The sequence below is a fragment of the Malania oleifera genome, chromosome 5 (assembly GCF_029873635.1).
Source record: "Malania oleifera isolate guangnan ecotype guangnan chromosome 5, ASM2987363v1, whole genome shotgun sequence".
Taxonomy (NCBI): domain Eukaryota; kingdom Viridiplantae; phylum Streptophyta; class Magnoliopsida; order Santalales; family Ximeniaceae; genus Malania; species Malania oleifera.
Genome location: NC_080421.1, coordinates 26,284,658 through 26,296,907, shown reverse-complemented (window position 1 = coordinate 26,296,907; position 12,250 = coordinate 26,284,658).

The window sequence follows — 12,250 nt, the reverse complement described above, 5'->3', positions numbered from 1 at the left end:
AATAAAAATAAATGTAATACAAATTAAAATCAAAATGTCTTCTTCTCTTGCTTTTCAATTTCAATGGAATTCACCAAGAGTGTGTGAGCTTTATGTCCTTGTTGGCTTCCATTTTGAGGTATCTTATGTTCATGCTGGAATGATAACCTATTCAAACACTAAATACACACATAAGATATTGGTGTTTTGTTAGCATCAAAACAGAGATTTGACTCAAAAAACCAACAAAAACCGTTAATGTTTGTTAGTAGTCAATCTTGAAATTCTAGTCCTATTCCCATGCACGTGAGCTCTGTTACGTTCTATTACCTTGGTTAATTTACTAAATGGTGTATAAGTCTCTCAGTTGATACTTAACTTGGATTAATCTGTTTTCTATGTTCCTAAACTCAAAAAGCATATTTCATGGCACGTGATTTTCAAAAGTATTGAAATTATGGTTGCTACTCCCCTAGTATAAATGCATTCACGTTATTTGCTAGAGACTATAAAAACGTTAGTTGGGGGGGTGTGATTACACGTCAAAGTTGCGTAATTAGGTGTTTGAGAATATTAATTAAGGATTACAATTTTACTTAAATGCTTAGTTACGTTCAATATTTCAATATTGAGCTCAATTTATAATATTTGAATTGTTTATCCTATACTTACGTTAAATTTATGAGTTTTTGTATTTAGTTATTGTAGGGTCTTTTTGGAAATTTAAAGGAGAAACAAAAAGAAAAAAAGCATGCATGTGGGTTGTGAAACACAAAACAAAAGAAAAAAAAACATGCATGCTGTAGAGACCCGAATAATTATCATAATTTAATAATAGAAGAAGGAGAGAAAATGAATTAAAAATTGGAAAATTAAACGAGGTCTCATCGATGAACACAGGGGATTTGTCGACGAGCACACATGAGGGGCTTGTCGACAGGGACATGTCTCGTCGACAAGAAGATATAGAGTGACTATATTTTAGTTTTGAATTTCGTCGACGAGGAGTAGGCATTCATCGACGAACTTCCTTCTTGACCTCGTCGATGAAGTGACGTGGCTTGTCGATGAAGGTCAGTGCATAAATAGCCTAAACCTCATTTTTCAACTGGAAATTCACGTACAAAATTCCCCTTCTCTCTCCTATTCGTCTCTCCCACCTTTTCTCTAAGTTTTTGGGTCAGATTCTTGCCGGTTTGATGATCCGAGGCCTCCAAGACACTCCTGGGAAAGTTCTCTTCACATCTGCCTGAGTGGATCATTAGTGGGGCTGCCTTGGATTTCATCCCAAATTCAAGGTCGGACCTTTTATTCAATATTTGGCTTTACCATAGTTATATAAATGTAGTACATAGATAAATACTAAAGTTTTGTTCTGGGGGATGTTATTTTCAGGGTGTTGAGTGGGGAACCCTGCGGGTGTTAGACCATACATAGTAGGGGCTTTTCAATAATCGGGTAAGGGAAATATGCTATGCTAAGGATTTTAGAATGTATGTCAAAAGAATATGTTTATGAATATATATCATCTTATTGATCAGTTTTTCCAGAATATTATTATTATTAGTATTACAATAGAATTACAGAAATTGAGCATGAGATTTTGATTACTTAAATGTGTGACATGAGTTTATTACAATATAGTATGATGATTAAACAACTTTACAGATATCTAGTTATACAGATATTAGAATAAAATATGATTTATAGTAGTTTTCAGAATGACATGATTTCTAAAACCATAACACTCAGATAGATACTACAGATATTTCACACAGATATTACAGATATTTTAGACAAATATTACAGATATTTTAGATAGATATTACAGATATTTTAGACAGATATTATAGATATTTCAGACAGATATTACAAATATTTCAAACAGAAATTACAGATATTTCAGACATATATTATAGATATTTTAGTCAAATATTTCTGATATTTTAGTTCAGATTTATAGTGTTATGGTTATTTTGAAATTATGTTAATAGCAGCAAGATAAATATATATATAACAGTATTACACAGTATCAGATCCTTGAGGAAATTTCAGACAGATTCAGATAGCAGAGCATGATACCGATGCTATTTCAAATAGAGTGCAACCACATAACTTAGATAGTATGAGGATTCCGTCTAACCGTGCCAGAAGAGATTGTAGTCTCCCCAGCAAGCTGGGTTAAGGTGGCCGATTAGACGAGATAGATATGGAGATTGCTTGGAGAGATTGCAGTGGACTAGATTGACGGTTGATAGTAGACATAGATTGACTTGCCTAGTAGGCCAACTAGAGTAAGTCCTGCCTACACGCTGCACAACCCTATCATGAGAGGTTAAATCATGACATACAGATCCCAGGGTATTATCTCAGAAGTTATTATGTACAAATATATCACACAACAGCAGTTATATTATAATATTAGAAGTATGTATAAAAAGAAAACTCAGATAAGCAGTTGTATTTTAAATTATATTACGAGAGTTTTGTACAGTATACTAACATATTTGTTTTACAGTATCAGTATATTATATCTATATATTAAATGTGTAACTCAGCCGCCACACACTTGTAATAGCATATTTCCTCTTACTGAGCGTTGTCTCATCCCAGTGACTTACTATTTTTCAAGAGATCCAGCTAGGCGAGCGGATCAGGCTCGCGGGTAGAGGACTATTGATGTTGCCCTTACTGGAGGGTAGGTGTTTCTATGTTGCCAGTAGTTTGGGGTAGATCCCAGGTTTTTGTTTGTCACTGGGTATTTTGTGATATATGTGTATATACTTTGGGACTTATAGCTTTCTGGTATTGTATATAGATGTTTACAGTTTCTTGTGTACCGCTGCTTAAGAATGTATGGTGTACAAGTTTCCTCAGTGCTTTTTGGGCCTGAGATATTTCAATTGTGAGAACCCGAACCGTGATGTATGGATTTATTGGTAAAAATGGAATTTCACAGATTTCGTCGACGAGGCCAAAATTTGTCGACGAAGGTTGAAGGCTTCTCATCAAAGAAATTCATAAGCTCGTGGACGAGTGAATGCCGAGGGGTTCAGGAAAATTTTGGAATATCTGGCTCGTCGACGAGGCTGCCGATTCGTCGACGAGGCTAGTGAAGAATTCGTAAACAAGGACACCAATTCGTCGATGAATCCACCCGGGTCAAAGGTGCTATAAATGAAAATTTGGGTTGCTTTGGGACTAAGATTCCCTAAACACACACACTCTCTCTCTCTATAAGTCTCCCTACACTCTCTCTCTCTCTAGTTTTCTTTGCTGATCGTTGCCCGGTTCGTAAATCCAACGATACTGCGAGGATCAGGAAATGATTCTCTACGTTTCTAGCGGATCGGAATCTAATTTCGGAGGATTTTGGGTTTCGAGCTAAAATTGAGGTAAGGCTCGATTTTCATTTCTGATTTAGAATATGCGTAGTAGTACAGATTGTAAGTATGTACTGTACTGTGGTTTGTAGGTTTTGGAGTCTCGTTTTGTAGTTTTGAGGACTGTAGAGTTCGTAATTGGATTTCGGGTTAAGGTAAGGGGATTCTGTTTATATCAGTTTATTTTCAAAATCAGGATCGGTAAGCTTGTAGGCTACGATCATATGTATGTTTTGGCTACTTATTTAGGGAAATCTATTGGGTAAAAATACGAAATTTTTGGGTTACAGTTTTTGAGAAAATTGGGGATTTCGGGTATCATCTCTACTTGGTTTGGAAAATTGTTAGTTTCATTAAAACTATATTATTGAGGTGACTAGAATCCATTTTTACATAAACTGTATACTTGAATTTGTAAACGATATAATTTGCCATAAACCAAATAAGTGTGGTATGTATGGTTGCATGTATTTGTTCCAGGTATTTCTAAAACAGCTATGTGGCGGCTAATTACCGTACGCTGAAATGTATAGGAACGTGAGTTCCAAAATGATTCCAGGGATTTGTAAAACAGCCATGTATCGGTTAACTACCGTGGGCGAGAGTGCCCAGCTCTATATCCGGGGTGTGAAATATCACCAGTATGTTCTGGCTGGTCATCGAAGGGTGTGTTCTACACCGTATGTAGCAATGTAATCACTATTGGGTCTGAGTCGTCGCATTGTAGTTGCGTATGTAGCAATGTAATCGATGTGAGACTAGGTGACCTTGTGTAGTTGCGTATGGAGCAATGTAATCACTATTGGGCCTGAGTCGTCTATTGTAGTTGCGTATGTAGCAATGTAATCGATGTGAGACTGGGTGACCTTGTGTAGTTGCGTATGGAGCAATGTAATCACTATTGGGCCTCGGTTGTTGCAGCGTAGTTGCGTATGTAGCAATGTAATCGCTGTAAGACGAGGTGACCTTGCGTAGTTGCGAACTAGTGTGACGACACTGACCGTATGTTTTGGGTATCGTATGTACTGGAGTGGTTTTTGTGAAAATACTGGAACTGTATGGGATTGTATGGAACTATATGGAAATGTTTAGAACTATATCGTATTTTATAGTGTTATGAAGTATGTAAAATAACACTGGTATGCCACACACTGATATAACCTGTTTTCTCCCTTACTGAGAGGTGTCTCACCCCGAATGTACGTACAATGTTTTTTAGGTCCTTCAGGTAGTCGTAATTAGCATCCTAGCATCTGGGAGCAGGGGTGTCATTAGCTACTGCTAGTACCTACTAGGTACGGGTTTTGTACCCAGGTTGTCAGGATAGTTTTTGTAGACACCTGGGGTATGTTTTGTATTATAGGAATGTATATCCTAACTTGTATAGACTCTGGTATGATACTGTTGTTGTATAAAAGATAGTATTCCACTGCGTACTTTGGATGAGTATGGATGGTTATGTGTATGTATGTGGGCATTCGTTCACCTGACCATTTATACGCAGCCCCGTTACGATACATACATATATACACACTCTAGAGAATGTATGTATGTATCATGACGGGGCTGCGTATAAATGGTTGCCATATTCCTTAAAGTATGTATGTATGTAGTAGTATGAATGTGTTTGTAATGAGAGATTGCAAATTTCGAGCACAAAATTTTTGTAAGGAGGGGAGGTTGTGAGACCCCGAACCATGATGTATGGATTTATTATGTAAGAGAGGGGTAAAAATGGAATTTCACAGATTTCATAGATGAGGCCAAAATTCATCGACGAAGGTTGAAGGCTTCTCGTTGACGAAATTCAGAAGCTCGTCAATGAGTGAATGCCGGGGGGGGGTTTAGGAAAAATTTGGAATATCTAGCTCATCGACGAGGCTGTCGATTCGTCGACGAGGCTAGTGAAGAATTCGTTGACGAGGACACCAATTCGTCGACGAATCCACCCGGGTCAAAGGTGCTGTAGATGAAATTTTGGGTTGCTTTGGGACTAAGTTTCCCTAAACACACACTCTCTCTCTCTCTAAAACTCTCCCTACACTCTCTTTCTCTCTAATTTTCTTTGCTGATTGTTGCCCGGTTCGTAAATCCAACGATACTGGGAGGATCCGGAAAGGATTCTCTACGTTTCTAGCGGATCAGAATCTCGTTTCGGCGGATTTTGGTTTTCAGGCTAAAATCGAGGTAAGGCTCGATTTTAATTTCTGATTCAGAATATACGCAGTAGTACGAATTGTAAGTATGTATTGTACTGTGGTTTGTAGGTTTTGGAGTCTCGATTCGTAGTTTTGAGGATCGTAGAGTTCATAGTTAGATTTCGGGTTAAGGTAAGGGGATTCTGTTTATATCAGTTTATTTTTGAAATCAGGATCGGTAAGCTTGTAGGCTACGATTGTATGTATGTTTTGGCTACTTATTTGGGGAAATCTATTGGGTGAAAATACATAATTTTTGGGTTACAATTTTTGGAAAAATTGGGGATTTCGAGTATCATCTCTACTTGGTTTAGAAAACTGTTAGATTCGTTAAAACTATATTATTGAGGCGACCGTAATCCATTTTTGCATAAACTGTATACTTGAATTTGTAAACGATATGATTTTCCGTAAACCGATATGATTTTTCGTAAACCAAATAAGTGTGGTATGTATGGTTGTATGTATTTGTTCCAAGTATTTGTAAAACAGCTATGTGGCGGCTAATTACCATATGCTGAAATGTATAGGAACGTAAGTTCCAAAATGATTCCAGGGATTTGTAAAACAGCCATGTATTAGTTAACTACCGTGGGCGAGAGTGGCCGGCTTTATATCCGGGGTGTGAAATATCACCAGTATGTTCTGGCTGGTCACCGAAGGGTGTGTTCTACACCGTATGTAGTAATGTAATTACTATTGGGCCTGAGTCGTCGCATTGTAGTTGCGTATGTAGCAATGTAATCAATGTGAGACTAGGTGACCTTGTGTAGTTGCGTATGTAACAATGTAATCAGTGTAGTTGCGTATGTAACAATGTAATCACTATTGGGCCTAAGTCGTCGCATTGTAATTGCGTATGTAGCAATGTAATCACTATAGGGCCCCGGTCATCGCAGAGTAGTTGCATATGTAGCAATGTAATCGCTGTGAGACGAGGTGACCTTGTGTAATTGCGAACTAGTGTGATGACACTAACCGTATGTTTTGGGTATCGTATGTACTAGAATGGTTTTTGTGAAAATACTAGAACTGTATGGGATTGTATGGAACTGTATGTATATGTATGAAACTGTATGGAAATGTTTCGAACTATATCGTATTTTATAATGTTATGAAGTATGTAAAATAACACTAGTATGCCACACACTGATATAACCTGTTTTCTCCCTTACTGAGAGGTGTCTCACCCTGAATGTACGTACAATGTTTTTTAGGTCCTTCAGGTAGCCGTAATTAGCATCCTAGCATCTGGGAGCAGGGGTGTCGTTAGCTACTGCTAGTACCTACTAGGTACGGGTTTTTGTACCCAGGTTGTCGGGATAGTTTTTGTAGACACCTGAGGTATGTTTTGTACTATGGGAATGTATATCCTAACTTGTATAGACTCTGGTATGATACTGTTGTTGTATAAAAGACCGTATCGCGCTGCGTATATTTGAATGAGTATGGATGGTTATGCGTATGTATATAGGGCATCCATTCACCCCACGGGGTCAAACCCTCTCTTTGGTATTGTATCATGTATGTTTTAATTGATACAGAGACAGGTTAGGTTACTTTATTCACACTTGGGACCCACCTTCGGGTTCGGGGCGTGACATCAGTAGCATTACAAACAGATTGGGTATATGTTTTATATATATATATATATGTATTATGAAAAAAAATGATATAAGTAGCAGGTCGTTACATATGCGGCATGCACGAAGTGGGATGGGCCGTGCAGAATAATAAAGGAGCTTTGGGGAATTATTAGGCCTTTTAGTGGGGAGAGTAAAGGGCAGCTGAATAGGGATCAGGTTAGCTTTAAGGGTCTATGCACTGGGGTTTTGTGGGCTGGTAGCCGCATGTTTAAGAGATTGACGATTGGCCGTAGGGCTTTTAATTGAAGGAGAAGAGGGTTTGTTTTTTTCGTTCTTTTAAGGTAGGAGGAGCCACAACTTTTGAGGGCTACTGTGCACAAAAGAAAAGGGAGCTTTTGGGGAGCTATGCAGTGGAAAGGGAAGGAAGACTTGGTTGTTCGGCTATGTGTAGCACAGGATGTAACGACCCGAAGAATAATGTTATTTAACTAATAAAGAGGGGGAGAAATGGAAACAGTAATAGAAGGAGGCAGTCGACTTCGTAGACGAACGCGGAGTGTTCGTTGATGACATCACACTTTGGGAAAAATACCCCAATAAATTTATCAGGGCCTCGTCGACGAATACAGGGGATTCGTCAACGAGGGTACATCAGGATCTCGTCAACGAGGGCGAGCTTCGTCGACGAGAAAATACCGAGGGGGTGTTTTAGGCAGTTTGAAATTCGTTGACGAGGAGGAAGGGTTCGTCGACGAAATTACTAAAGGACTCGTCGATGAGATGACGTGGCTCGTCAATGAATCCCGCAATATAAATAGTGCTAAACGCGGATTTTATGCAGAAAATTTCAGCCAAAACCCTCTTTCTCTCTCCTCTACGACTCCTCCTCCTTCTCTCTTCGATTTTGGTCCGTCAGTCACCAGATCAACGATCTAAGGCCACCACGACGCTTATGGCAGAATTCTCTTCAAGTCTGCTGGAGCAGATCGTCGAAGGGACGAAGTTGGAATTTATCCCAAATCCAGGGTAAGGTCTTTTATTTGGAATTTGACTTTCCAGCTGTTGTAGGAAATGTTGTAGACGTAGAAATAGTGACATTTCGTTATGAGATATATGGTTTTCAGGGTGTTGAATGGAGAACCCTGCGGGTGTAGAACCCGTCTCAGTAGAGGGATTTTAGCAGAAATCAGGTAAGGGAAATATGCTATGTTAGGTAGTTCTAAAATGATTTCCAGTATGAAATGTATATTTTTACCAAGTTATTATTCACAACAGGACATTATATAGTTTATTAATTATGAATATAATGTATTAAATTATTGTGTGGCTTGAGAATATATATATAGTACAGAAGCATGTTTTACAGTATTTTCAGGGTATGTTTTACAGAATATATAGTCAGTGGATATGTTTTATAGTAATTATAGAATACCATGATTATATAGTTTTCAGTACCATGATTATACAGTTTCCAGTACGATGACTTACAGATTATAGTTCAATTCAGAAATGCAGTTGACACAGTTACAGTTTATTTCAGTATCATGGTTATTACAGTTATTTCAGAATCATGGTAAATCAGATAGTTGTATATAGAGATGTATTATATAGTATCAGACCCTGTTGGACTATACAGTTACAGAGCAGGGTACCGTAGCTACAAATATTTCAGTTCAGAGTGCAACCACCTATTTATATAATACGTGGTAGTAGGTCGATCGTGCCCAGACGTGGACAGGCTCCCCATCAGATATGGGTTGAGGTGTGGCCGATCTGACTGAGGGAATATAGTGGTTTACCTTGGTCGGCTAGCCAGGGTAAATCCCGCCTACGGGCTACACAACCCTATAATGAGGGTTTAAATAATGACACACAGTTATCCACAGGGAAGTTTTCAGTTACTATTACATATATACAGATTTACAGAGACAGAGAATATACTTATGTACATTAGAAGTATTTTGAGTAGAAACCTAAAATACAGATATGTTAAGCAACATGGAAATGGTGGTGGTTTCTATTACTTGTATTGTATTTACAGATCTAGTTATGTATGATTATACAAAAACAAATTTTCATAATATTGTAACTCATTTGCCACACACTAGCAATAGCATATTTCGTCTTACTGAGCGTTGGCTCATCCCGTTACTTTAACATTTTTCAGGTGATCCAGGTAGGCAAGCAAACCAAGCTCGTAGATAGAGGGGCCTCAGTATTGCCCTGTCAGTTGAGAGTGAGTATATTTTTGGGAGTATTTTTGTATAGCTCTCACCAGTTGAGGATATTTGGAGAACAGTCATATGTGTATATTTTGGGAAACATGTTAGCATTCTGGTATTGTATATAATTATATAAGATTATGTTTATTTGATTTATGCTTCTCGCTGCTTAGGTTAATGGTTGGATTTAATCCAGTTTGGAATCAGAGCATGGTAAATTTTACAGTATAAAAAAAAAAAAAACCCCAGTTAAATAGCAGGTCGTTACACAGGACCCTTGGGCTCTCACTCTCTGCTATCTCATTCTCTCTCTCTCGCACTTCTCTTTGTTAATTTATTTTACTTTACTTCATTGTCATTTCAACATATTATTTGAGTTTATTTGAGCCATTGTTAAGTTTAGTTTATTTTTATTTAAGATATTATTGGATTTATTTTTTTATTTAAGTTATTAATGGGTTGAGTTTATTTTTGGTTTACTTTATTGTTCTTTCAAATTTTTGTTTTATTTCTAGTTAGGACTTTATTGTTATTTCAATATCTTTTTTGAATCTATTGTTGAATTGAGTATTATTTTTTAAAGTTATTATTATGTTGAGTTTTTTTTTTTTTTTTTTTTAATGTGTTAGCCTAGTGGCTAAAATTCTTCATTTGTATTTGTTTTGATGATAACAACCCATTAGTAGTTCTTAGGTTAGTTAATATGTTTCCTCAAGTTCAGTTTAGATAAACAAGTTGATACTAAAAGCAAACATAAGGATCAAACGAATCTTGATGAAGCAATGAGCAAAAGCTACACCAGGAATACTTAAGGCACCACCAACCGAAGTCCACATAAAGTTTTATATGTATAATGGGTTGTGAGTGAGGTAGAATATTCCTGTAACTCTTGTGGCATGATGTTGGTAAGAATACTTAGCAAGAGTTAAGCAATTGCATCTGCATGATAGATTATAGGATATCATTAACACACTTGATAAGTTTTCAAATATACTTTTACAAGATATCCTATACTTAAAAAATCTTTTATAAGGACAAGTTTTTAAACAAGATTAGTATCTTAATATCTCACAACTTGGTCCCCATTTTGTTTAAACAATGGTTAAAGCACCCAAAGGAAGTAGAACAAATCATGTGCTTTGATGGTTTTCTAAAAAAGGCTTGGCCTATAGAAAACCATTGACGGTTTGGGAGAGCCCAAAAAATCGTTGACAGTTTGGGCCAAAATATGGTCATCCTATAGAAAACTGTCAATGGTTTGGGAAAGCTCAGAAAAATCGTCGACGATTTTGTACGGAGGCAAACTGTAATAAATGCACTAAAACAATTAGTTTTTTATTTGTCTTGCCTCAATAAATGCCCAATGGATAGCCAACGGCTAGTTCGTCTCCTTGACCATAAATATACCCTTTTGGCATTCATTGATACATTGATTGAACATTTGGTTGTTGAGAAAATTAGTGAAGCATTCATTATGGGAATTCTACTTGCTCAAAGCTCTCTTGCTACTTATTCTTAGTTACACATTTGTTACAACATAGAGTAGTGTGAGGTTTACTTGTATTATCAGCTCAAGAAGGAGCACCTTGTATTGTATCTACTTGATTTGATTCATTGTATTGGGAGGTTCTTTGTGAGCCATTGAAAGGTGCTTCTTGGTGAACACCTTGGTGTAGCTTTTGGTGAGCAGCTGGGTTGTGTACCCTTGCTGTAAAGGCTTCTCCGTCTTGAAGGGGATTGCTTAGTGGATTTGAGAATCCTTGAGTTGGACTCAAGACATGGACATAGGCTTGGTGTCGAACCATGTTAACATCGCTGTGTCAAGCTTCTCTTTCCCTATCTCTCTTACTTTTCTTGCTTGTGTTTGCTTGCTTTGAAATATATTGTGGTATTTTACTCTTGTGTCTTGCCAAAGAATTTTTGTGTTTGTAGAAAAATTCATTATCCGCAAAGAACGTCTATTCACCCCCCCTCTAGACACACACCCAGGCCGACATAATGGTTTTATTAGATTAATGAAATTCTTACTTTTGGGTAATTATTTGAATGTTTAAATATTGAGTTGTTTGGTTGGTTTAATTTCCTTATAGTCATTTTATTATTTGAATGAACCATTGGATGAGTGATATTAGTTGTGTTGATTTTGCCGTCGTTTATTTACCATTATCCGTTTTTTGTCATTAACTTTATGCATGTTATGTTCATAGTTTATCTTTTGCTTTGTTTTGATTTCGTCACAAACTCTCAAAAACGCAAAAATATGAATCTGAACTGTGTTTAGTAAATGCTTTTTTTTTTTTTTCTCTCTCTTTGTTGTTTTAACGCGAGTTTGAAATTAATCTACATTCCTTAAGGAGACAATTTGGCCTTTTGGGCTAATTATTATGCAACAAAACTCCTATACTTGGGATAGCCTTTGCGCTGCTCATTTTTGAGTGAGTCATCTAGAAAATAATGTTTTTTTTTTTAATTTCATGCTTCTTTCTTTCTTGTGAAGGATTACCTGGGGATCGTCTTGCATCGTGGACCACTCAATAATGGTCTTTACTACTTCTCGACTTCTCTTGCCCATCGCCACAAGTTTTATCTACTATTCGTGTGTCTGCCAATATCTAGCATCATCATCTTGACTATGCTTCATTTCCAGTTATCAATAAGGTTATTTCATTATCTGTCGAAAATAAAAGTACTTCTATTTATTAAGAATGTCAGCTGGCCAAGAACCACACTATGCCCTTTAAAAATATGCATGTTTCTGTTTCGAAACCATTGGAGTTAATATATTCAGACGTCTGAGGGCTAGCTCCTATTTTATCCACCTCTAGTGCACATTATTACATTAATTTTTTGGACGATGCTACTAAATTCTTATGGCTTTTTCC